The sequence below is a fragment of the Zingiber officinale genome, chromosome 1B (assembly GCF_018446385.1).
Source record: "Zingiber officinale cultivar Zhangliang chromosome 1B, Zo_v1.1, whole genome shotgun sequence".
In the NCBI taxonomy this organism is placed as follows: Eukaryota; Viridiplantae; Streptophyta; class Magnoliopsida; order Zingiberales; family Zingiberaceae; genus Zingiber; species Zingiber officinale.
In genome coordinates this window covers 45,273,076-45,300,735 of record NC_055986.1, presented here as the reverse complement: position 1 = coordinate 45,300,735, position 27,660 = coordinate 45,273,076, and the positions used below count along the sequence as shown (strand labels likewise).

The following is a 27,660-nucleotide window of genomic DNA, read 5'->3' as shown; positions in this document are numbered from 1 at the left end:
ACCCCTAGAAAGCCTAGATAAGAAAGTAAGGATAATGAGAGTACGAATGAAAAGAAGGTGTAAATATTCTAAGTTAAATATTAAGATGGATTTAGATGATTAAAACTTTATGAAAGAAAAAATAAAGTTGAGAATATAAATCATCTATGCATGATTTAAAATGTATGGAATTAATATGGACAAAAGGAAGAAATATGAGATAATATATATATGTATGAAATATTTATGCATAATGCATAATATAGTAATATACGAATTATTATGTACAAAAGAAAATAAAATGTTAGAAGAGAGATTGAACCTTGGATCTCTTGTAAGGAACATGTATAGGATACCAAAGGGGATAGGAGAATTATTGATAAGGAGAGAAATGATTAAGTAGTTAAGAATAAGAAAGGATTCTTTCTACTTAAAAGGAAAAGGAAGTAAAAATAAATAAAAATATACATAAACAAGTTTTGATCCTTGGTTCTCTTGTGGATGCATGCATGTGTTAACCAAGTGGGATAGGAGAGGATATTGTAAGAGGAGAGATAGGAATTTTAATTAAAGAAGAGAAAAGAGAGAAATTAAGGGAAAGAAAAGAGAGAAAGAACAAAATTTTTTTTTTCTTTTTAAACATTCATTTTATAAGCATGATATCACAGATTAAATGTGCATATGTTGATTCTATAACTAATCATATTAATTATTCCGGATCGTTCTTTGCCGAGCCACCACCACACACATCACTATCTGCTCCTCCTGTTGCTCCTCTGCTCTATCCGTCCTCTTTATCTGCGGTACAAGGAAAGTAAGCTATGAGCTACTCACTAAAACCGAAAATCATCGTATATTAATATCATGCGTAGTATCATAAGGGTATCATATTCATATCATGACATTATATCATCAGATAATTCAAGCACATATGTAGGCAATGCATCATGAATTTGAAAGCTTATACTTATAAGTACTTGAAATTCATATCATCATTAGAGGGGATCCCGGTTTATACCACATACATAATGCGCGCGCTTCTTAAATAGGTCCAAGGTAGCAAGTCTTGAACCCTACCATACATACATACTAGGCCCATTTCTGACGAGGCCCGAGTCTTATTCCATCGACCCCGGGGCGTTTACGGAGCCCACCCTTGGTACAAACCATACAAAAATAATTTATCATGCATAACTATCATATCATATCCCTAACAATCTTTCATGCATTTCATTTTTCATTTCTTTTCATTATGTATAGCATTTCCTATGCTATCACATATCATGGCATTTACATAACATAAATTTCATTCTTTTCTCATTATGTATAGCATTTCCTATGCTAACACATATCATGGCATATATATTCTTTTCTCATTATGTATAGTATTTCTTTTATTTTCAATTATCTTCTAAACAAGAAAACAAATACATGATCCTTAACATTTCAAAGGGAGAACCTCGTACTAGTTGGGCAAAACAATAATTTCCTATCCTCCATTGGTGCCGAGCAAAGCAAGCAAGGAAGAAAGGTCCAAGCAAGTTCTCAACTCTAGGAAACTTAAGCGAAGAAGGTAAGCTTCCCCTCACCTGTGGTACAAGGCTTTTTATATATTTTTCAGATTTTATGAGGATTTTAAAACCTAGAAACAAGTTTGAGAAAATTCGGTTAAGAAGAGCTTTCGAAATCTAGTGAGGTTTAACTAAGTCTACACTACATGATAGATTTTCTATGCCATGGAAAAGGGATCTTCTTCATGTTTTTACACCTATATGATGCTTGATCAAAGGAGTACTTAACCCTAGAATTTCGGCCAAAAATAGTTTTAAGAGGCTAGGGAAATTATTGTTTTACCCAACTAGTACGAGGTTGTGATAGCATAGGAAATGCTATACATAATGAGAAAAGAATGAAATTTATGTTATGTATATGTCATGATATGTGATAGCATAGGAAATGCTATACATAATGAGAAAAGAATGAAATTTATGTTATGTATATGCCATGATATGTGTTAGCATAGGAAATGCTATACATAATGAGAAAAGAATGAAATTTATGTTATGTAAATGCCATGATATGTGATAGCATAGGAAATGCTATATATAATGAAAAGAAATGAAAAAATGAAATGCATGAAAGATTTGTTAGGGATATGATATGATAGTTATGCATGATAAATTATTTTTGTATGGTTTGTACCAAGGGTGGGCTTCGTAAACGCCTCGGGGTCGATGGAGTAATGGGCTTCTGAATGCCCTAGGTCGATGGAGTAAGACTCGGACCTAGTATGTATGTATGGTAGGGTTCAAGACTTGCTACCTTGGACCTACTTAAGAAGCGCGCGCATTATGTATGTGGTACAAACCGGGATCCCCTCTAATGATGATATGAATTTCAAGTACTTATAAGTATAAGCTTTCAAATTCATGATGCATTGCCTACATATGTGCTTGAATTATCTGATGATATAATGTCATGATATGAATATGATACCCTTGTATGTCGTATGCTTATGATACTACGCATGATATTAATATACGATGATTTTCGGTTTTAGTGAGTAGGAAAGGAACTCACTGAGCCATGAATGCTCACAGCTTACTTTCCTTGTACCGCAGATAAAGAAGCTGGATGAACTAGAGGAGCAACAGGAGGATCAAATAGTGATGTGTGTGGTGGTGGCTCGGCAAAGAACGATCCGGACAAAGTAATATGATTAGTTATAGAATCAACATATGCACATTTAATCTGTGATATCATGCTTATAAAATGAATGTTTAAAAAGAAAAAAAAAAAATTTTGTTCTTCCGCTGCCATAGTATAACTGAAGCATGTACGAACGTAGCGCCGCCTTTGGTTGGGTAAGAAGGGCGGGCGTTACAGGTGGTATCAGAGGAAGTTTTGCCAGCTCACTACACACACATCAAGCTCCTTCCTGTCGCTCCAAGTAAGTACAGTTGCTTAATTTATTATATGCAAAAATTAGTATGATACTCTAGGATACATGAATGGTAGCCTAGGAAGGATACCTTAAGCTATACCCTAGAGAATGGTGCATGATGATAAGTAGGTAATATTCTAGGATGCATGAATGGTAGCCTAGATAAGAGGAATAACGAATCTTTAAAACCTTGTAGAAATGGACCATATTCCGTTCGAATACGATCCTGAGGATGTGGAATATTTTGGCGAATACCTCGAGTTCATGGATGAACCCGATATGCTGGAATACTTCGACAACTATGTGAGCGACTCGGAACCTCCGGAACACGGCGAGTTCAGAGAGGAAGATCTCGAGGAAATCGAGGAAGGGAATTCGGATGATAATGAAGAAGAAGATGCAGAAATTATGGAGTATTATGAAGAAGAGAACGAGTTTCCTGAGATGGTCGAGGATGAAATTGACCTTGCTGAATACATGGAAATGGGCTTCAACCCCAACAATATAATAGACTTCGAGTGGGGACTGAACAACCTCGAGGGGGAACTAAATGAAGACCCGATGGAACCAGACGAACATGTTGAAGAAGACGAGGGAATGGATAAAGAGACAATAATCGACCCGGAAGAGGCACCGGAGATTCAACCTCCGATAATGCCTGGTCCACCCCAGAATGATCTGGGCAAGTTGATACAGGTTGGGTTGATGATGACTACTGCTATCATGTCCTTTATGGCAGGAGTAGTCACAACCTACCTGACCTTTTAAGAGAAGAAGTTATGAACAAATAAAATGTAATAAAAGCTTTTGATGAATAAAAAGAGTAGAAATGGTATCAATTTAAGCATGAGTCAAGTAAGAATGATAATACCATCAGCTAGATCTTGACGCGTATGAATGGTAAGGTAATCTAAAGATGATATGACAACCTAAGAAAGAATACCTCAACGATAACCCAAACATGGCATGAAACCTAGACATGATATGTTAAGATATTCATGCATAAATGATAACTTAGACTAATCTTGTTATCATTTAGGAAAATAAGTATGGCTAGAAGACGAAATACTAGAACGGAGGAGACCACACCTCCACCTGATTGGGCACATGTAGTTACTGAGCTACAGCGACAGCTTACGGAACAGCAACAGATGATTGCTACCATGATGAATCAACAAGGGAATCCTGCTACCCCAAATCAGAATAGTACGCCAACCATACCAGTAGTTGAACCAGAGCCAATAGCAGCACCGGTGAATCAGGCACCGGTAGTTCGTCAAGAAGCATATCTGATCCAGTGGCAAAGACTCAGGCCAGAGAAATTCTCTGGAAATTGTGAAGCATGGGACGCACAAGTTTGGTTTAAGACAATGGAGAGCATGATAGAACTATTGGACTGGCCTGAGCATGAAAAGGTCAAATGCGTATCATTCTGTCTCACGGGAGACGCTCGAATGTGGTGGGACAGAGTGAAAGTGAAAAGACCGGTGAACCAAATGAGTTGGGCAGATTTTGAGACGGAATTCTTTGAAGAATTCTTCCACACTCGGGTGACAAGTAGGCACTATGATGAATTCATCGAATTTCGGCAAGGTGACCTAACGGTAGAAGAAGCGATGAAAAGATTCAACCGCCTGGCACGACTATGCCCGGAATTAGTTAGGACGGAGGGAGAAAGGGTCAGGCTCATGCTAAGAATGCTCAGACCCGAGATAGCACTTAATGTGACCGGCGGAGTTAACAGGCCGCGGACCACAGAGGAGTTAATTAGCAGTGCCCTAAATACTGAACACTACCTGAAGGCACTAGGCAAGGACAAGAAGCAAGCTCAGAAGGAAGAAATGGAAGATGTCAAGACCAACTGGAAAAGGAACCACGGCGAAAAGGGAAAGCGACGGAACGACACTAAGGATGGTCCGTCCAACAAGCAGCTCAAGTTTTCTCAGTGCAATACATGTGGGAAGAAACATCCGGGAACATATCGTACGGGCACTAATAAGTGTTACAACTGCGGAATAGAAGGTCATAGAGCAAAAGACTGTCGTAAAGGCAAAATTAAATGCTACGACTGTGGACTGGAAGGACATCTATCTAGAGACTGCCCTACCAAAACTAAAGCATCACAGTATGTTCCGAATCATGGTGGTCCCGCAAGGTTACACCAACTGCAGACTTTTATTGAGGGACCTTCAATGAGTCAAGGGAGATTGGAGGCTCCACCAACGTCCAAAGGAATCTGAGTAGAAATTGTCATTCTAAGTTCGGGGACGAACTTTCAATAAGTAGGGGAGATTGTAACACCCCTAGAAAACCAAGATAAGAAAGTAAGGATAATGAGAGTACAATGTAGTGAAAAGAAGGTGTAGATATTCTAAATTTAATATTAAAGATGGGAAGGATTTAGATGATTATGAAAGAAAATAAAGTTGAGAATATAAATCATCTATGCATGATTTATAATGTATGGAATTAATGTAGACAAAAGGAAGAAATATGAATACATGTATGAAATATTTATGCATAATGCATAATAGGGTAATATATGAATTATTATGTACAAAAGAAAATAAAACGTTAGAAGAGAGATTGAACCTTGGATCTCTTGTAAGGAACATGTATAGGATACCAAAGAGGATAGGAGAATTATTGATAAGGAGAGAGAGGACTAAGTAGTTAAGAATAAGAAAGTATTCTTTTTACTAAAAAGGAAAAGGGAGTAAAAAGAAGTAAAAATATACATTAACCAAGTTTTGATCCTTGGTTCTCTTGTGGATACATGCATGTGTTAACCAAGTGGGATAGGAGAGGATCTTGTAAGAGGAGAGAAAGGAATTTTAATTAAAGGAAGGAAAAGAGAGAAATTAAGGGAGAACTCAAGAAGCATCTTCTCTAGAATATTCTTAACATTAAGAGGAGAAGTAAATAAGGAGGATGAATCAAGACAAGTTTCCTCCCCTCATTTTAGTATAAATAGGCATGGAGGGGTGACTTCAACTTCATCCTCACTCACTTTCCTCTTCTCCTCTCTTGGGTGCCGAAAACCCTCTCCCTTCCTCCTTTCTTCTTCTTGTTGCCGAGCAACACAAGAGGAAGAAACCTCTTCTTCCTCCTCACTCCCTCCCTCTTTTCTTTCTTGTTGTTGCCGAGCAACACAAGAGGAAGAGGTCTCTTCTTCCTCCTCCTCTCCACCAAAAGACCTAGCCACTCTTCTCCTCCATTGGTGCCGAGCAAGCAAGCAAGGAAGAAAGGTCCACAAGCAAGTTCTCAAACCTAGGAAACTTAAGCGAAGAAGGTAAGCTTCCCCTCACCTGTGGTACAAGGCTTTTATGTGATTTTCGATTTATAAGGATTAGAAAACCTAGGAAAGAATTTAAGAAAATTCGGCTAAAGAAAATTTTTTCAAATCTAGGATGATTTAAACAAGACCTCATTTCATGATAAGATTTTCTATGCTATGTAGAAGGATTCCTTTCCATGATTTTATATTGATATGATGTATGATCAGAGGAGTATCTAACCTTAGGATTTCAACCAAAAATATTTTAAAGAGGTGAGTAAGATTATTGTCTAACCGAACTAGTACAAGGTTCCTTCTATGAAATGCTAAGAAAATGAAATTATGTTATATGCCATGATATGTGATAGCATAGGAAATGCTATACATAATGAAAAGAAATGAAAAAATGAAATGCATGAAAGATTTGTTAGGGATATGATATGATAGTTATGCATGATATGTTATTTTGTATGGTTTGTACCAAGGGTGGGCTCCGTAAACGCCCCGGGGTCGATGGAATAAGACTCGGGCCTCGTCAGTAATGGGCTTCTGAATGCCCTAGGTCGATGGAGTAAGACTCGGACCTAGTATGTATGTATGGTAGGGTTCAAGACTTGCTACCTTGGACCTACTTAAGAAGCGCGCGCATTATGTATGTGGTACAAACCGGGATCCCCTCTAATGATGATATGAATTTCAAGTACTTATAAGTATAAGCTTTCAAATTCATGATGCATTGCCTACATATGTGCTTGAATTATCTGATGATATAATGTCATGATATGAATATGATACCCTTGTATGTCGTATGCTTATGATACTACGCATGATATTAATATACGATGATTTTCGGTTTTAGTGAGTAGGAAAGGAACTTACTGAGCCATGAGTGCTCACAGCTTACTTTCCTTGTACCGCAGATAAAGAAGCTGGATGAGCTAGAGGAGCAACAGGAGGAGCAGATAGTGATGTGTGTGGTGGTGGCTCGGCAAAGAACGATCCGGACAAATTAATATGATTAGTTATAGAATCAACATATGCACATTTAATCTGTGATATCCTGCTTATAAAATGAATGTTTAAAAAGAAAAAAAAATTTGTTCTTCCGCTGCCATAGTATAACTGAAGTATGTACGAACGTAGCGCCGCCCTAGGGTAAGAAGGGTGGGCGTTACAGGCGCCCACCCTTCTTTCCCAACCAAAGGCGGCGCTACGTTCGTACATGCTTCAGTTATACTATGGCAGCGGAAGAACAAAATTTTTTTTTTCTTTTTAAACATTCATTTTATAAGCATGATATCACAGATTAAATGTGCATATGTTGATTCTATAACTAATCATATTACTTTGTCCGGATCGTTCTTTTCCGAGCCACCACCACACACATCACTATCTGCTCCTGCTGCTCCTCGTTCCTATCCGTCCCCCATATCTGCCAGAAGAGTTAGGCTCAGTAAGTTCCTTTCCTACTCACTAAAACCGAAAATCATCGTATATTAATATCATGCGTAGTATCATAAGCATACGACATACAAGGGTATCATATTCATATCATGACATTATATCATCAGATAATTCAAGCACATATGTAGGCAATGCATCATGAATTTGAAAGCTTATACTTATAAGTACTTGAAATTCATATCATCATTAGAGGGGATCCCGGTTTGTACCACATACATAATGCGCGCGCTTCTTAAGTAGGTCCAAGGTAGCAAGTCTTGAACCCTACCATACATACATACTAGGTCCGAGTCTTACTCCATCGACCTAGGGCATTCAGAAGCCCATTTCTGACGAGGCCCGAGTCTTATTCCATCGACCCCGGGGCGTTTACAGAGCCCACCCTTGGTACAAAAATAATTTATCATGCATAACTATCATATCATATCCCTAACAAATCTTTCATGCATTTCATTTTTTCATTTCTTTTCATTATGTATAGCATTTCCTATGCTATCACATATCATGGCATTTACATAACATAAATTTCATTCTTTTCTCATTATGTATAGCATTTCCTATGCTAACACATATCATGGCATATACATAACATAAATTTCATTCTTTTCTCATTATGTATAGCATTTCCTCTGCTATCACATATCATGACATATACATAACATAAATTTCATTCTTTTCTCATTATGTATAGCATTTCCTATGCTATCACATATCATGGCATATAAAACAAATACATGATCCTTAACAAGAAAACAAATACATGATCCTTAACATTTCATAGGGAGAACCTCGTACTAGTTGGGTAACACAATAATTTCCCTAGCCTCATAAAACTATTTTTGGCCGAAATTCTAGGGTTAAGTACTCCTTTGATCAAGCCTCATATAGGTGTAAAAACATGAAGAAGATCCCTTTTCCATGGCATAGAAAATCTATCATGTAGTGTAGACTTAGTTACACCTCACTAGATTTCGAAAGCTCTTCTTAACCGAATTTTCTCAAACTTGTTTCTAGGTTTTAAAATCCTCATAAAATCTGAAAAATATATAAAAAGCCTTGTACCACAGGTGAGGGGAAGCTTACATTCTTTGCTTAAGTTTCCTAGAGTTGAGAACTTGCTTGTGGACCTTTCTTCCTTGCTTGCTTTGATCGGCACCAATGGAGGAAGAAGTGGCTAGGTCTTTTGGTGGAGAGGAGGAGGAAGAAGAGGAGGCTTCTTCCTCTTGTGTTGCTCGGCAACAAAAAGAAAGAAAGAAGGGGGAGAGTTGTTGCTCTCGGCAACAAGAGGAAAGAGGGAGGGAGAGTGCTCGGCACAAAAGGGAGGAGAGGAGGAGAATGAGTGGGGGATGAAGTTGAAGTCACCCCTCCATGCCTATTTATACTAAAATGAGGGGAGGAAACTTGACTTGATTCATCCTCCCTATTCATTTCTCCCCTTAAATGACAAGAATATTCTAGAGAAATGCCTTTTGAGTTCTCTCTTTTCTTTCCCTTAATTTCTCTCTTTTCTCTCCTTTAATTAAAATTCCTATCTCTCATCTTACAATATCCTCTCCTATCCCACTTGGTTAACACATGCATGCATCCACAAGAGAACCAAGGATCAAAACTTGTTTATGTATATTTTTATTTCTTTTTACTTCCTTTTCCTTTTAAGTAGAAAGAATCCTTTCTTATTCTTAACTACTTAATCCTTTCTCTCCTTATCAATAATTCTCCTATCCCCTTTGGTATCCTATACATGTTCCTTACAAGAGATCCAAGGTTCAATCTCTCTTCTAACATTTTATTTTCTTTTGTACATAATAATTCGTATATTACTATATTATGCATTATGCATAAATATTTCATACATATATATATTATCTCATATTTCTTCCTTTTGTCCATATTAATTCCATACATTTTAAATCATGCATAGATGATTTATATTCTCAACTTTATTTTTCTTTCATAAAGTTTTAATCATCTAAATCCTTCCCATCTTAATATTTAACGTAGACTATCTACACATTCTTTTCATTACATTCGTACTCTCATTGCCCTTACTTTATCTAGGCTTTCTAGGGGTGTTACAAACTCCCCTACTTATTGAAAGTTCGTCCCCGAACTTAGAATAACAATTTCTGCTCTTCATCATCGTCCGAATTCCCTTCCTCGATTTCCTTGAGATCTTCCTCTCCGAACTCGCCGTGTTCCGGAGATTCCGAGTCGCTCACATAGTTGTCGAAGTATTCCAGCATATTGGGTTCATCCGCGAACTCGAGGTATTCGCCAAAATATTCTACATCCTCGGGATCGTATTCGAATGGGATATAGTCCATTTCTAAAGATTCATTATTCCTCTTATGTTATAGCCTAAGGTTCTTGTATCTAGGCTACCATTCATGCATCCTACTTATCATCATGCACCATTCTCTAGGGTATAGCTTAAGGTTTCCTTCGTAGGCTACCATTCATGTATCTTAGAGTATCATACTATTTTGCATACAAATAAATTATGCAACTGTACTTACTTGGAGCGGCAGGAAGGAGCTTGATGTGTGTGTAGTGAGCTGGCAAAATTTGGCTCTGATACGTCATGACATTTACATACAAAATTCCTCGTACATGCTTCAGTTATACTAAGTGAGTTCTTTAGCTAAGTCCAAAGGATCTCCATAGTCCACACATCACACATCGTCACAGCATCTCGCCTTCTTCCTTATACTTTAGCTTTTCCTTTATCTGCAGTAGGAGGAAAATAGTATCTATAAGCTAAAAGCTTAGTGAGCGCTATCCTACTCACAAAAACTCGATATGCATGTATATAAATAAAACATGCTAAAACTGAATGCTAACATGTAAAGCTACTCATGCTCATAAATAGCAAAGAAATCAACTAACTGAAGAGCTAACATGTATAACTACTCATGCTCATAAATAGCAAAGGAATCATGCTAACTGAAATACTAAACATGTATAGCTAATCATGCTCATAAACCAATAAAGGAATCATACTAACTGAAATACTAAACATGTATAGCTAATCATGCTCATAAACCAATAAAGGAATCATACTAACTGAAATACTAAACATGTATAGCTAATCATGCTCATAAATAGCGAAGGAACTAACTGAAAAGCTAACATGTAAAGCTACTCATAGAACTATCATGTGTTTCAATAAGAAACTGAATTGCTACCTAAGCTAAACTAATTAATGCTAAACTGAGTCTAACTTGTATTCACATAACTAATTTGTGAAGTTTTGAAAACTATTTACATAATAGATCAAAATAGTAATCATGCTGCTGATGGGCCCGACAACTGTACTTGCTGTGCGCGCATCCCTAACTAAACTCGGGATTGCAAGTTCCGAGTCTAGTAGGGTTTGCTAGGTTATCTAAACCTAGGGACGACTATGGGAGCCCAACCCAATGGATATCTAATCCAGTACAGTGCCACTGCTGAAAATAAAATACTGATTTCATAGCTAATTTTCTTACCTTGCTTTAACTAGGTTATCTGAACCTAGAACTAGGTTATCTGAACCTAGAGGCGACTGTGGGAGCCCACCCATTGGACTGTAGTCCCATATAAGCTGAAGCAAGACTAAATAAGTTATTTTAAATGCTTCTACTGCATTAACTGAGCTATTAAAATGCCTACTGTGGCATTATATTGAGCTAAGCATTTTATCAAGCACTTGGTGTGCACTAGAACACACCCTACGTACTAAAAATCTGTATACAAAGCTTAACATAAATCTGCATGCAAAGCTTAACAAAAAAAAAATCTGCATATTAAGTCTATCAAAATTTGCATACTAAGCTTATCTAAAATCTGCATGCTATAAAAATAGAGCAAAAGAGAGCTAACTTAGACTTACTAAACATGTTGTAAGATAAACAATTGAAAGCTACTTTAAACTTCCTAAACATGCTATAAATAAAGCAAAAGAATACAACTTTAAGCTTCTTAAACATGCTGTCCAAAAACTAAATCTCTAATCAACTTTGATTCTGTACAACATGACCTGAAAGCAAGGAAGGAAACTATAACAGAATATAGAGCACAGACTGTATACTAATGCTTGCAAGAACTAATCTAGGAACTAGCATAGATGGTTGGAAACTAAAATGAAACCCAATGAAAATCCATCTGATGCAAATTCGACATACTGTCAAGCTACACGATCCAGTTGCAATCTCAATGGTAGGAAACAAAGGCATCATTAATCAAGGTTAAATCCACTACACCCTTTTTCCTTCCTAAAGGCCACGGCAGGTTCAACAAGAACAAAGAGAAACAAAAACTTGATCTCCTGCAAGCTTAGATTCGGCACAAACCCAAATCCAAATTACTCAACAATAAGATGAGACCATAATCAACCTAACAAATTCGGAATTAATGGTCATGGCAGCAAACACAAGGAAACTTCAAACAAATCCGAAAGCAAAGAAAACAAATCGAAGCTCGGAACTACTCCTACTGCAGGTGAGAAGCAACTCACTCCTTGTATCCTTGAACTCACAGCCGGAAAGGGGGATCTAGGGTTTCGGATAGATGAGAATCCCGGCAGCTTCTTTGCGTTTCCGAGCTCCTCTCGTCGAGGTGGTCACACGCGGATGAAGACCAGTCGGAAAACGATGCTCGTCGACCGCTGGAGACGTGCCCTAAGTCGTCTTCGTTTCCACCCGAGCGAGAGCCGTCGCGCGGCGTCGTGAGCGTGAGAGAAGAAAGGGAATTTCGGGAGAAATTTTAGGTTTAGGGAAAAGGATTTAAAACTTATACTCAAGGTTATTTTCGTTTCCAACTATAGCTTAAATGGAATTTTTCTCCTTCTTTAATAACAAACAATCGCTAGCACACTTGGTCAGCTCGGCTTTAACCAAATCAGAGATCTTGGCTTCGATTCCTCAGCCGCGCACTTTTATTTCCAATTTATTTTACTGTTCCTAACTACTACTTAAATATATATCGCTCCATATATGATTAACAAATAGAGCGCAGCTCGGTTGGTTGGGTCGGTTTTGCTTGGGTCAAGGGTGCTGGGTTCGAAACCCAGCTTCTACAACCCTTTTTTTTTTTTTTTTTTTTTAAAACTTATTCTCCTTGGTAAAAATACCAAACGAACTCCAAAAATTGCATAAAAATACTCTAAAAATTTCTAAAAATCTCTAGAATTTTTCTAAAGCATTTCTAGATTTTTATAAGGACTTTTAGAACTCGAAACAGGGAAAATTGGGTCGTTACAATTCTCCCTCCCTTATAAAAAATTCGTCCCCGAACTTAGAATAATTCTGAACATTTCTAAATTCTCTGTCCACTATCTGTGTCTGCTCTCATAGCTAAGATCCTCTTGGATCTGCACTGTCTAAGGCTGAATCACTTGGCTAAGGTCGTGAATACACTTCTTTAGCATAGAGACATGAAATGCATTGTGTATTGCTGACATGTCTTTAGGTAAATCCAGCTTGTAAGCTACATTCCCAATCTCTCTATGATCAGGTAGAGTCCTACGTATCGGGGACTTAACTTGCCCTTTTTGTCAAATCTCATCACTCCCTTCATAGGAGCAACTTTGAGAAAGACTGAATCCAATAATATCTGTACTTCCAGAGCTGAAAGAAACTTCTTGGCCTTTTTCTCTTGGGTTCTCCGATGTACTGAAACTGTGCTTCTGCTTCAGGTTGGAATACGACTTTCTGTTTACGGCACTCTATGGAAGCACCGTATCTGATCAGGAAGTCCATTCCAAGGATGACATCGTAGTCAGTCATTCCTAGCACTATCAGATCACAAAAGAGTTCTCTGTCTGCTATAATGACTGGCACTGCTCTGAGCCAGTGCGTGGATGCCATAACTTCTCCCGAAGGTAGTGTCGTCAGAAACTGACCACTGAGTACCTCTGGAGCTATTGCTGACTTTACGGCGAACGCCCTAGCTATATAAGAATGGGTTGCCCCAGTATCGAATAAGACAGTTGTACTTTACTGTAAAATACTAATATGACCTGTGGCAACTGTCGAGGCATTTGCTACGTCCTCTCTAGTGAGTGAGTAGATCCTCGCGTTCGTCGTAGCTGAGGGGGCTTCTAGTCTGCCCTGACTGATGTGTGGACCATCTAGAGCGGCCTGCATCTGGTGTAACTGTGCTGGCTTGACCTCGTACTGAATCTGCTGTGGTGGAGGAAGGCTGGTCTTGTTCGGGCACTGCTTAGCCATGTGCCCTTCCTGTCCACATTTGAAGCATCCGCGTGTACCCTTGCGATAAATTCCTGGGTGGAATTTCCCACGAGTAGCACACTTGGGATAACGAGGCTGTTTGCTAGCTGGTCCTCCTTTCGGGTAACTCCCTGATTTGCGCTTGTTGCTGGAGTTCCCTTTCCCATTTGAGCTGTGACCTCTGGACTCTGAGGAGGCTTGCTTCTGCTGCTTGATACTGTTCTGGTAGTGCTCGGTGATCAGAGCACTACTCACTAGTTCTTCTGTGGTTTGCGGCCTATGAACACCGCTAGTCACGTTCATTGCTATTTCCGGCCTGAGCATTTTAAGCATCAACCGGACTCGTTCTTTCTCTGTGCTGATTAATTCTGGACATAGACGAGCCAACCTGTTGAATTTCTTCACGGCTTCCTCAACTGAAAGGTTGCCCTGACGAAACTCCGTGAACTCGTCGTAGTGGCGGTTTGTGACCCGCATGTGAAAGAACTCCTCGAAGAATTCCTTCTCGAAGTCGGCCCATATCATCTGATTCACTGGGCACTTCGTTTTGATTCTCTCCCACCACATACGTGCGTCTCCTGTCAAGCAGAAGGAGGCACACTTCACCTTCTCCTGTTCTGGCCAGTCCAGAAGCTCCATCGTGCTTTCCAGTGTTTGGAACCAAGCCTGAGCATCCCAGGGTTCGCTGGTGCCTGAGAAGTTCTCTGGCTTAATTATCTACCACAGGATCAGATAAGCTTCTCTCTTTGCTTCTACTGCTGGTACTACTGGTGCTGTAGGCTGGACTGGTGGAATCTCTATAAATGCTGGGGTTGCAATGTTTGGTTCCGGGGTGACGGTGGGAGTATTCTGCTGATTAGCCTTTAAGGTGGCTGTCTCCTGTTGCTGTTCTACTAGTTGCTGCTGTAACTGACCCACTAATGCTATAAGGTCTGGGGGAGGCACTGAACTGCTTGCCTCATGCTGGGGCTCAGTAGCTGGTGCCCTTCTAGCTGGGCATCCTCGTACCATTTTCTAAATGGGTAGAGAACATGCATAACTAATACTATCATGTTATAGGTAACTACTATTATCATGTCAAATGCTATCAAATATTAACATGCTTTAGATATCTAGAAACATTAAAGCATAAAACATAGATAAGAGAAGAGGTATTCTTACTTGGAAGACGGCAAGATTGATGCTGATGTGTGTGATGTTGGAGAATGGGAACTGCTCTGATACCACCTGTAACGCCCACCCTTGTTTCCCTAGGGCGGCGCTACGTTCGTACATGCTTCAGTTATACTATGGTAGCGGAAGAACAAAATATTTTTTTTTCTTTTTAAACATTCATTTTATAAGCATGATATCACAGATTAAATGTGCATATGTTGATTCTATAACTAATCATATTAATTTGTCCGGATCGTTCTTTGCCGAGCCACCACCACACACATCACTATCTGCTCCTCCTGTTGCTCCTCTAGCTCATCCAGCTTCCTTATCTGCGGTACAAGGAAAGTAAGCTGTGAGCACTCATGGCTCAGTAAGTTCCTTTCCTACTCACTAAAACCGAAAATCATCGTATATTAATATCATGCGTAGTATCATAAGGGTATCATATTCATATCATGACATTATATCATCAGATAATTCAAGCACATATGTAGGCAATGCATCATGAATTTGAAAGCTTATACTTATAAGTACTTGAACTTCATATCATCATTAGAGGGGATCCCGGTTTGTACCACATACATAATGCGCGCGCTTCTTAAGTAGGTCCAAGGTAGCAAGTCTTGAACCCTACCATACATACATACTAGGTCCGAGTCTTACTCCATCGACCTAGGGCATTCAGAAGCCCATTTCTGACGAGGCCCGAGTCTTATTCCATCGACCCCGGGGCGTTTACAGAGCCCACCCTTGGTACAAACCATACAAAAATAATTTATCATGCATAACTATCATATCATATCCCTAACAAATCTTTCATGCATTTCATTTTTCATTTCTTTTCATTATGTATAGCATTTCCTATGCTATCACATATCATGACATTTACATAACATAAATTTCATTCTTTTCTCATTATGTATAGCATTTCCTATGCTAACACATATCATGGCATATACATAACATAAATTTCATTCTTTTCTCATTATCTATAGCATTTCCTATGCTAACACATATCATGGCATATATATTCTTTTCTCATTATGTATAGCATTTCTTTTATTTTCAATTATCTTCTAAACAAGAAAACAAATACATGATCCTTAACATTTCATAGGGAGAACCTCGTACTAGTTGGGTAAAACAATAATTTCCCTAGCCTTTTAAAACTATTTTTGGCCGAAATTCTAGGGTTAAGTACTCCTTTGATCAAGCATCATATAGGTGTAAAAACATGAAGAAGATCCCTTTTCCATGGCATAGAAAATCTATCATGTAGTGTAGACTTAGTTAAACCTCACTAGATTTCGAAAGCTCTTCTTAACCGAATTTTCTCAAATTTGTTTCTAGGTTTTAAAATCCTCATAAAATCTGAAAAATATATAAAAAGCCTTGTACCACAGGTGAGGGGAAGCTTACCTTCTTCGCTTAAGTTTCCTAGAGTTGAGAACTTGCTTGGACCTTTCTTCCTTGCTTGCTTTGCTCGGCACCAATGGAGGAGAGGAGTGGCTAGGTCTTTTGGTGGAGAGGAGGAGGAAGAAGAGGCTTCTCTTTCCTCTTGTGTTGCTCGGCAACAACAAAAGAGAAAGAGGGAGAGAGTGAAGAGGAAGAAGAGGTTCTTCCTCTTGTGTTGCTCGGCAACAAGAAGAAGAAGAGAGGAGAGGTGAGTCTCGGCACAAAAGGGAGGAGAGGAGGAGAATGAGTGGGGGATGAAGTTGAAGTCACCCCTCCATGCCTATTTATACTAAAATGAGGGAGGAAACTTGACTTGATTCATCCTCCCTATTCATTTCTCCCCTTAAATGACAAGAATATTCTAGAGAAATGCCTTTTGAGTTCTCTCTTTTCTTTCCCTTAATTTCTCTCTTTTCTCTTCTTTAATTAAAATTCCTATCTCTCCTCTTACAATATCCTCTCCTATCCCACTTGGTTAACACATGCATGCATCCACAAGAGAACCAAGGATCAAAACTTGTTGATGTATATTTTATTTCTTTTACTTCCTTTTCCTTTTAAGTAGAAAGAATCCTTTCTTATTCTTAACTACTTAATCCTTTCTCTCCTTATCAATAATTCTCCTATCCCCTTTGGTATCCTATACATGTTCCTTACAAGAGATCCAAGGTTCAATCTCTCTTCTAACATTTTATTTTCTTTTGTACATAATAATTCGTATATTACTATATTATGCATTATGCATAAATATTTCATATATATATATATTATCTCATATTTCTTCCTTTTGTCCATATTAATTCCATACATTTTAAATCATGCATAGATGATTTATATTCTCAACTTTATTTTTCTTTCATAAAGTTTTAATCATCTAAATCCATCTTAATATTTAACTTAGAATATTTACACCTTCTTTTCATTCGTACTCTCATTATCCTTACTTTCTTATCTAGGCTTTCTAGGGGTGTTACAATCTCCCCTACTTATTGAAAGTTCGTCCCCGAACTTAGAATGACAATTTCTGCTCAGATTTCCTTAGACGTTGGTGGAGCTTCTAATCTCCCTTAACTCATTGAAGGTCCCTCAATTGAAGTCTGCAGTTGGTGTAACCTTGCGGGACCACCTTGATTCAGAACATACTGTGGTGCTTTAGTTTTGGTATGGCAGTCTCTAGATAGATGTCCTTCCAGTCCACAGTCGTAGCATTTAATTTTGCCCTTACGATAGTCTTTTGCTTTATGACCCTCTATCCCACAGTTGTAGCTCAGTAACTACTTGTGCCCAATCAGGTGGAGGTACGGTCTCCTCCGTTCTGGCATTTCGTCTTCTAGTCATACTTATTTTCCTAAATGATAACAAGATTAGTCTAAGTTATCATTTATGCATGAATATCCTAACATATCATGTCTAGGTTTCATGCCATGTTTGAGTTTGAGGTATTCTTTCTTAGGTTGTCATATCATCTTTAGGTTACCTTACCATTCATACGCGTCAAGATCTAGCCGATGGTATTATCATTCTTATGCTTAAATTGATACCATTTCTACTCTTTTTATTCATCAAAAGCTTTTATTACATAACTTCTTCTCTTAAAAGGCCAGGTAGGTTGCGACTACTCCTGCCATAAAGGACATGAGAGCAGTAGTCATTATCAACCCAACCTGTATCGACTTGCCCAGATCATCCTGGGGTGGATCAGGCATTATCGGAGGTTGAATCTCCGATGCCTCTTCCGGGTCGATTATTGTCTCTTCATCCATTCCCTCGTCTTCTTCAACATGTTCGTCCAGTTCCATCGGGTCTTCATTTAGTTCTCCCTCGAGGTTGTTCAGTCCCCACTCAAAGTCTATTATATCGTTGGGGTTGAAACCCATTTCCATGTATTCAGCAAGGTTAAATTCATCCTCGACCATCTCAGGAAACTCATTCTCTCCTTCATAATATTCCATAATTTCTGCATCTTCATCTTCATTATCGTCCGAATTCCATTCCTCGATTTCCTCGAGATCCTCCTCTCCGAACTCGCCGTGTTCCGGAGATTCCGAGTCGCTCACATAGTTGTTGAAGTATTCCAGCATATCGGGTTCATCCGCGAACTCGAGGTATTCGCCAGAATATTCCACATCCTCGGGATCGTATTCGAACGGGATATAGTCCATTTCTACAAGATTTTAAGGATTCATTATTCCTCTTATGTTATAGCCTAAGGTTCTTGTATCTAGGCTACCATTCATGCATCTTAGAATATCACCTACTTATCCTCATGCACCATTCTCTAGGGTATAGTTTAAGGTATCCTTCCTAGGCTACCATTCATGCATCCTAGAGTATCATACAAATATTTGCATATAAATAAATTAAGCAACTGTACTTACTTGGAGCAACAGGAAGGAGCTTGATGTGTGTGTAGTGAGCTGGCAAAACCTGGCTCTGATACCACCTGTAACGCCCACCCTTCTTACCCTAGGGCGGCGCTACGTTCGTACATGCTTCAGTTATACTATGGCAGCGGAAGAACAAAATTTTTTTTTTTCTTTTTAAACATTCATTTTATAAGCATGATATCACAGATTAAATGTGCATATGTTGATTCTATACAACCAATCTCGAGGATGGTTTCCACCTATGAAATGTTAAGAATATTCTAGAGAAGATGCTTCTTGAGTTCTCCCTTAATGCCTAGGAGTGAAGAAGCCAAAGGGCAAGTGCTTCATTTGCAAGTAGTCTGGACATTGGAAGGCAAACTATTCTCATAGGAAAGAGAACAATAAAGGTATATCTTATTCTCTAGTAGTTGAAACATGTTTAGCGGTGTTATCTACCAGTACCTGGTGTGTAGATACAGTAGCCACTAATCATGTCTGCAATTCATTGCAGGCGTTCCAGGAAACCCAACGACTATATGAAGGAGAGATAATCGTCTATATGGGCAATGCTACGAAATGGCGGCTGTTGCAGTAGGAGATGTTTACTTATCGTTTGATAGGAATAGAACTTTGATTTTGAGAAATTATCTTTATGTACCAAGATTTAGAAAGAATTTAATTTCAGTTTCTAAACTATTTTTGGATGAATATTCTGTTTCTTTTGATGACAAAGTGGTTATCAAGAAGAATAGGGTAGTTATCTGTTCTGGTATATTAGTTGGTAATTTGTATAATCTAAATCCAATAACTCCCACAAAGCAACAAATGAAAATTAATAACACATCCTCTAATTCTAATAAGAGAAAGGAACCTTCGGAAATGAACCAAACATATCTTTGGCATCTAAGGCTTGGTAATATTAACTTGATTAGGATTCAAAGGCTAATAGCCGATGGACTTTTGGGGTTCATTGATGGTGAAAAACTTTCCAACCTGTGAATCTTGTTTGGAAGGAAAAATGACCAAGAGACATTTTAAGGCCAAGGGGTATAGAGCAAAAGATATGTTGGAATTGGTTCATTCTGATTTGTGTGGACCTATCACTATCCAGGCGAGAGGTGGATTCAAATATTTTGTCTCTTTTATAGACAACTATTCGAGATATGGGTCATTTACTTGATGCGCTGCAAGTTTGAGTGCTTTGATAAGTTCAAAGAGTACAAGTCTGATGTAGAGAAACATCATGGTAAAAGTATCAAGACACTATGGTCTGATAGTGGTAGCGAGTACCTCTCAGGAGAGTTTAGGAATTACTTATCAGAGGTTGGGATTCAATCCCAATTGTCTGCACCTGGTACACCCCAACAGAATGTTGTGGCAGAACGAAGGGATAGTACTCTGATAGAAATCGTTAGATCGATGATGAGTTATTCAGAATTACCAAATTTGTTCTGGGGATATGCTCTAGAAACGACAGTACCTTCTAAATCAGTACCCTCTATTCCCACAGAATTATAGAATGGGTGTAAGCCTAGTCTGAGACATGTTCAGATTTGGAGTAGTCCAACACATGTGCTGAACGAAGATGCTGATAAGTTAAAATCTCAAACAGAAGTTCACTTGTTTATAGGTTATCCTATATGAACGAAAGGTGGTTTGTTTTATAGTTTTAAAGATCAGAAGGTCATTATTAGCACTAATGCTCGATTTTTACAAGAGGACTATGTAATGAACCACAAGCCCATGAGTGAAATTATTCTAGAAGAAATGAAAGAGGACACGTCTATTTTAGTACCAATAGTGCAAGATGAAATATCACAAGAAACTGCAACACGTATCACAAATGATGCACAACTACAGACAGTGTCTCGTCGTAGTGGGAGGGTTGTTAGGCAACCTGAAAGATTCATATTTTTGGGAGAGTCTTCAAACTTGATCCCATGTAAACATGAACCTGATCCCCGAACATATGACGAAGCACTCCAAGATAAAGATGCAGCATCTTGGCAAAATGTAATGAATTCAGAAATAGAATCTATGTATTCTAACAAAGTTTGGGAGCTAGTAGAACCACCAAATGGTGTAAAAGCTAATGGATGTAAATGAGTCTACAAAATAAAAAGAGGGACAGACGGGAAGGTGGAAACCTTCAAAGCAAGACTTGTTGCGATGGGGTATACTCAGAAAGAGGGAATCAATTATGAGAAAACTTTTTCCCCGGTAGCTATGCTTAAGTCTATCTGGATACTTTTATCTATTACTACTCATATGGATTATAAGATTTGACAAATGGATGTCAATATAGCTTTCCTTAATGGAAGTCTTGAAGAAAACATCCATATGAAGCAACCAGAGGGGTTTATTGCAAAGGGCAAAGAGCATATTGTATGTAGGCTTAATCAGTCTATTTATGGACTGAAGCAAGCTTTAAGATCTTGGAACATCCGATTTAATGAAGTTATCTAGTCTTATGAATTTATTCAGCATCTGGATGAGTCTTGTGTATGATGTGCGTAGATTGTATACACTTGTTTAACATGTTTTGACGCACATTCACATATTTTACGTATGCTTTATCTATGCATTTTCGTACTTCCAGCTTTACTTTTAGCATATTTACTCTTTTTGTTCGGAGATCGGCTTTTATGCATTTTCTGTATGTAGGAGTCGTATTTGGAGAAGAATTTATGATTGAGGCCAAATCTGTAAGCTAACGAAAGGTGGGAGACACCATCTTGGAGTGCCACACGACCATGTTTGGGAGAGTGACCAGGGCCGTGTGGTGATGCTCACCCATGCAGCATTGGCAGAGCAGGGCAATGTCCAGGCTATGTCATGATGATCACCCGTGTAGTTTCTGTAGAAAAGGAGAAGGTCACGGCCGTGTGTGCATCACACGACCGTGCCAATTTTGAAGCCAAGAGAGCCATGGCCTTGTAGCTCTACATAGGCGTGCAATTTTCCCAGAAGCCAAATAAGCCCTGGCCGTGTCCCAGACACGGCCGTGCATGAGTTCCAGAACTAGAGGTAGCACAGGTTGTGTAGATCTACACGGCCGTGCAAGGATGGCAGTGGCAGAACATGTCACGGCCGTGTGCATCACACGACCGTGTGAGATGGGTAGTGAAGAGAATGGCCTAGGCCATGTCTCACACACGACCGGGTCTCGGGGTCGTGTGGCGCCCAAAATCTCTACTCTATATAAGGGTTTCTTTCATCATTTGAAGGGGGAGTTCTCCCTTTTGGGAGAAAACAAGATTTGAGTGATTCCCCACCTTCTTGGAGGGATTTTTGGGCTATCTAAAGGTAGATCTTTAACGAATCGACTCCGAGAACAAGGATTGGATCCGAAGACCGTTCTTCATCGTAGATAAGCTTATCTTCCCTTTCTCTTCTTGGATTTTGGGATCAAAATTCTTGTGAACTTCTTGTCTTTGGGTTTCTTTTCTTGTTCTATGGATTAGATCTCCTTGTTCTAGGATGGAGGGAGTATTTGTAATATGATTTGATGTAAACTCTTGTGGATTTGCCAATTTCTTATTTCTATGATTTTGTCTTGTTTGTATCTATTTGATCTTGTGTGCATTGTTGCGATTGGACTTAATTACCATACTTGATTGAATGTTTAAGTATCTTGTGGATCTTATAGAGGTAATTCCTCATTCGATTTTTCGAGGAACGTACATGACAGACAAGCCCGTGTAAGGACGATTGAGGGATAATCTTGAAGGTGAAATAAGGTCATTCAAGGGAGTAGGATAGATTGTATGCATTAATCTTTTATGTCTTGATATGGGTTGAGAAGTAATGAATTTCTATATTGATTATCCGAGGGACGCACGTGACAGGCAAGCCCATGTAAGGATATCATAGGAATCATTCCTAATTGATCACATTTAGATATAGATTTTAGTCCTAAGCCGGTTGTCTATTGCAAGAGAGAATCGACAACCTTCTACAAATGATGGACAATTGGGGAATAAGATTTGGTAGATCATTTACATTGAATAACATTACAAAGAAACCAAAACTCCTAGAATATATCCTTTTATCATAGCCCTTATTCCTATTTCTATGCTTTTACTTCTATAATTTACTTTTCATAGTTGCACTTAGTTTTATAAATCAATTGATTAGTTGTTTAGCTAATTCGTATTGAGATATATTTAGTGGTTATAACCAGTCCCTATAGATACGATATATTTCTTTATTACTGACGACGTATCCGTACACTTGTGGAACGTTAACAAGTTTTTGGCACCGTTGTCGGGGACTGCGTCTATAATATTAGATGTTATCAATTAAGTTAGACTAAACATAACTTTTCTTTTCTTTTAATTAGCATAGTTATAACTAATTTTTAGAACTCTATTTTCATAAGTATATCTTTCTACATCTTGTCAATATTTTTTTTTCTAACATTTTAATCTAACTTTTCTGTTTCTTTCTTCTTTTCTTTTGAACAAATATATTTTGTAATCTTATTCTTGTGTATACGAAGATCTAAATTTGCAGGAGAACTTCTTCCTCTAGACCCCGAAATAGACAGAACATTTCACAGAAGAAGAACTTCACAAAGATATCTAGAAGAACAAGAACATTCTAGCATGGCAAATATACCATTAAAGGATTATACAACACCTTATGCTAGAGGGTTTCAATCTAGCATTTCAAGACCTTCTGTTGAAGCAAATAATTTTGAGTTCAAACCTGCTATTATTTCTATGGTGCAGTAGAATCAGTTTAGTGGAGGATAGCATGAGGACCCAAATCAACACTTGGAGGTCTTCTATGAGATATGCGGTACAATGAAAATGAATGGTGTTCCTTCTGAAGCAGTGCATTTATTATTATTTGGGTTTTCTTTAAGAGATAGAGCTAAGAAGTGGTTAAACTCTTTAGCTCCAAATAGCATCACCACATGGGAATAGTGCGAGCAACAATTTCTGGACAAATTCTATCTACCTAGTAGAACGACTTATATGAGGAATCTTATTGCAAGTTTTAAACAAGAAGACTCAGAATCTTTATTTGAAGCTTGGGATAGATATAATAATATGCTCAGACAATGCCCACATCATGGCTTGGAGAAGTGCCTAGTGTTGCACACATTCTATAATGACATTAATTATCATACTAAGGTGTCCTTAGATTCAACTGCTGGAGGGGCACTCATGAATAAAAGCCTAGATGAAGCTGAGGAAATAATTGAAAGTGTAGCACAAAATCATCATCAATGGGCAAATGAGAGAAGTGGTGGTTATTCTTGTGTAAACTGAACAAAAGCATACGGAAAGTTTGATGTTGATGCAATTACTTTAATGGCTGCAAAAATGGATGCTCTTACAAAGAAATTAAAAAGCATGGGAGTGATAACTATGATTTTACTATATTATTTTGATTCATACATGCATGGTTTGATCTTATGTTCATAGATAAAACCTATATTTGCATCATATTTCATGCATTATCTTTATTCTTGGACTTAATTGTAAATTATCTTATTTTTGGTGTTATTTGAGGCTAATATTTGATTCTTATTTTGTAGGCATCAAAGGATCTTGGATTTGGATCTATTCGAACCGAATTTGTGCTCGAATCAGAGTTTAAACGAGAAAATCAAGCTACGGAGCATTATGAACCGTTCATCAAAGATCGGACGGATCTGAGCCATCCATTGAAGATCTGGTCCATCTGACCTAAGGGAGAGTAGATCCAGACCCTTGATTAAGATCAGTACATTCGGATAGGATTTTAGGCGATCTTTCACCGTTGATCGAGCTCCAAAGCATCCCAACCGTCTATTCAGATCTGAATCTGATTTAAAACATAAGCTATAGTATCTTCGTTGGAGTTGATCTCCTCCACAGCACTGAGCTTCGTGTCACGTGGCATCTCAAGTGAGTTCCGACCCCGTTTCCCTTCTCCGATCAACTTCTCAAGCTTCGACATCAGTGCAGAGCTTCACAGTAGCTAGTTCCCGATCATCTGGAGCCATCGGTGGGCGTTCCCTCCGGCGGAATTCTGCTCTCGGTAATCCCCTGTTCTCCTCAAATTCGACGGCGTTCCTCCAATCTGTGAGTCCATCTTCCATCAGCAACATCTGGCGGCGTTCCTCCAGTGTTCCGGAGCTTCATTCGACGACAATCCAGTATCCGTAACCACATTCTAGATTCAGAGATTCATGTTTGCAGATTTGCAGATTTCGGGCCGGTTATAGCTTTTGGGTTGTTTCCAACTTACTGGAGGTGTTCCGCTGGTATTGTTGAGCAAACCTGGAACTGAGGCATAGCTGAGACTCTCCACTGATGACCTGAGTTGGGTGTTCTCGTCTCCGGCTTCTTGCGTGACCGTAAGAGGGTGAAGTTTGTTTAAATTGATTGTGAGATTGGAACGGTTTACCATTTAGTTTATTTTGTTACTGTTTTAGAAGTTAGAATAGATTTCGCTTATGTTTGTTATGTTTTAGCAAGTAATCTAGCATTTCATTACCTTGTTGAAGTTTAATTTATGCTTGGTTAATTGTTAGGTTGTTAAGTTAAGTTAGGGGTTAAATTGAAGCTTTAGATCAGATTTATCCTTTGTCTTGTTATTTTATTCTATGCTTAAGATTATATTTAATTGTGTCTTGTTATTTCATTCTTTAGTATAGTTGTGTTGATGATGAAACTCATGGCATAGTGTGACAATGCGTTGTGGATTAATTGTTGGCATTTAGTTAGGTTTCATTTATTCATTAGATTAGCTTCTTAATTTCTGTGCTTTTCATTTGTTAGATTTAAATTCAAAGCTTAAACCCCCATTTATATATTAAAACCCCAAAAATAGGAATAACATGCAATCCTAGATTATCATCCTATCATTGCTTTCGTTGGAGATGACCTGAGTCATTTCTATGCTACATTAGCTTAGAAGGGGTTCTGTACTAAATTCTTTTGATCTCGTAACACGACAAAAATGAGCTTATCAAATTTTGGCACCGTTGCCGGGGAATTGTAGCGGTGTTTGATAATCTAAGGATTGTTCTTTATTTTGAAAACTTAAAAATTTTGTTGTTTTGATTGCTTTCATGTTCATATATCCATGTGTTTGATTTTATTTGTTCCTGAGTCTTCTGATTTTATGTAACGCCCGCCCTCCCTGCTAACCCTAAGGGACGGGGCTACGATACTCTACGTACATACTACAGCGGAAGACTTAAAAACATTTTCTTAGTTTAAATAAAACCGAACTACACTAATATGGTTTCCATAACATGATAACAAGATAAATAAAAACATAACATCAAGTCACCCATATAGTACTACAATTTACGAAACCAAAGCGTAATTCTTAAAAGGTTCTTAAAGCAGGTTCTTATTTGGTTGCCTAGCCACCGCCACACACATCTCCTTGCCTCTCCTGCTGCTCCTTTAGCTCATCCAGCTTTTTCCTTTATCTGTGGTACAAGGAAAGTAAGCTATGAGCACTCATGGCTCAGTAAGTTCCTTTCCTACTCACTAAAACCAAAAATCATCACATAATCAAAGAATGTCTCAACATAACATAATCTCAACTAGTCATGGCATAACATATCATACTCTTTAAGCATATCATGCAACATAGCAACAGCATAACTAGTCATGGCATATTATCTCTTACAGCATAGCATGAAACATAACCTAAGCATATCTAATCATGGCATATCATAGTATCATCATAAGGTGACATGGCATATCAAGTTCTTAAAGCATAGCATGAAACATAACATAATCATATCTAATCATGGCATATCATAGTATCATCATAAGGTGACATGGCATATCAAGCTCTTAAGGCATATCATGAAACATAACATAATCATATCTAATCATGGCATATCATAAATCATAGCATCATCACAACATGATCATAAATTATATGCAATATGATTTTGAAAACATGTATCCGAAAAAACATGTGTATATCTCATGATCTTTTAAAACCATTTCTTCTTCTTACATATATACTTGAACATAATATCAACATATTGGGGATCCCGGCTTAGTACCACATACATACATAATGCGTGCATCCTAAGTAGATCCAAGGTAGCTAGTCTTGAACCTACTAGGAAACTAGGCCCGTAGCTCGACCTAGGGGCACGTAAGGAGCCCGCCCTTTACTAGGCCCGTAATTTGACCTAGGGGCGCATAAGGAGCCCACCCTTTTGGTACAAGCCATTCAAAGTAAAATACATGTCATACTTATACATATCATACATCATACAAGCATGCATCACTTAGGCATACATCATATAAAAGTATGCATCACTTAGGCATACATCATGTCATAAAAGTATGCATCACTTAGGCATATATCATATAAAAGTATGCATCACTTAGGCATACATCATGTCATAAAAGTATGCATCACTTAGGCATACATCATATAAAAGTATGCATCACTTAGGCATACATCATGTCATAAAAGTATGCATCACTTAGGCATACATCATATAAAAGTATGCATCACTTAGGCATACATCATATCAACATGCATATCATGAAAGCATACATATTTTAAGCACATAGCATATCATCAAAGTATGCATATTTCCTTCCACATAGCATATCATAAAAGCATGCATATTTTAAGCACACAATCACTTCATCAAAGCATGCATATTTCTATTCACATGGCATATCACAAAAGCATGCATATTTTAAGCATATAGCATATCATCCAAGCATGCATATTTCTATCTACATAACATATCATAAAAGCATGCATATTTTAAGCACATAACATATCATCAAACATGCATATTTCTAAGCACATATCATA

At 38.1% G+C, this 27,660-nt stretch overlaps 1 non-coding gene across 1 annotated transcript; it reads right to left on the bottom strand.

Moving 5' to 3' along the window:
- Positions 1 to 23,835: 23,835 nt before the first annotated feature.
- LOC121994128 lies at positions 23,836 to 23,941 on the bottom strand. The gene has a single exon (XR_006115597.1). It is a non-coding gene; the product is annotated as a small nucleolar RNA R71 (small nucleolar RNA).
- Positions 23,942 to 27,660: the final 3,719 nt, after the last annotated feature.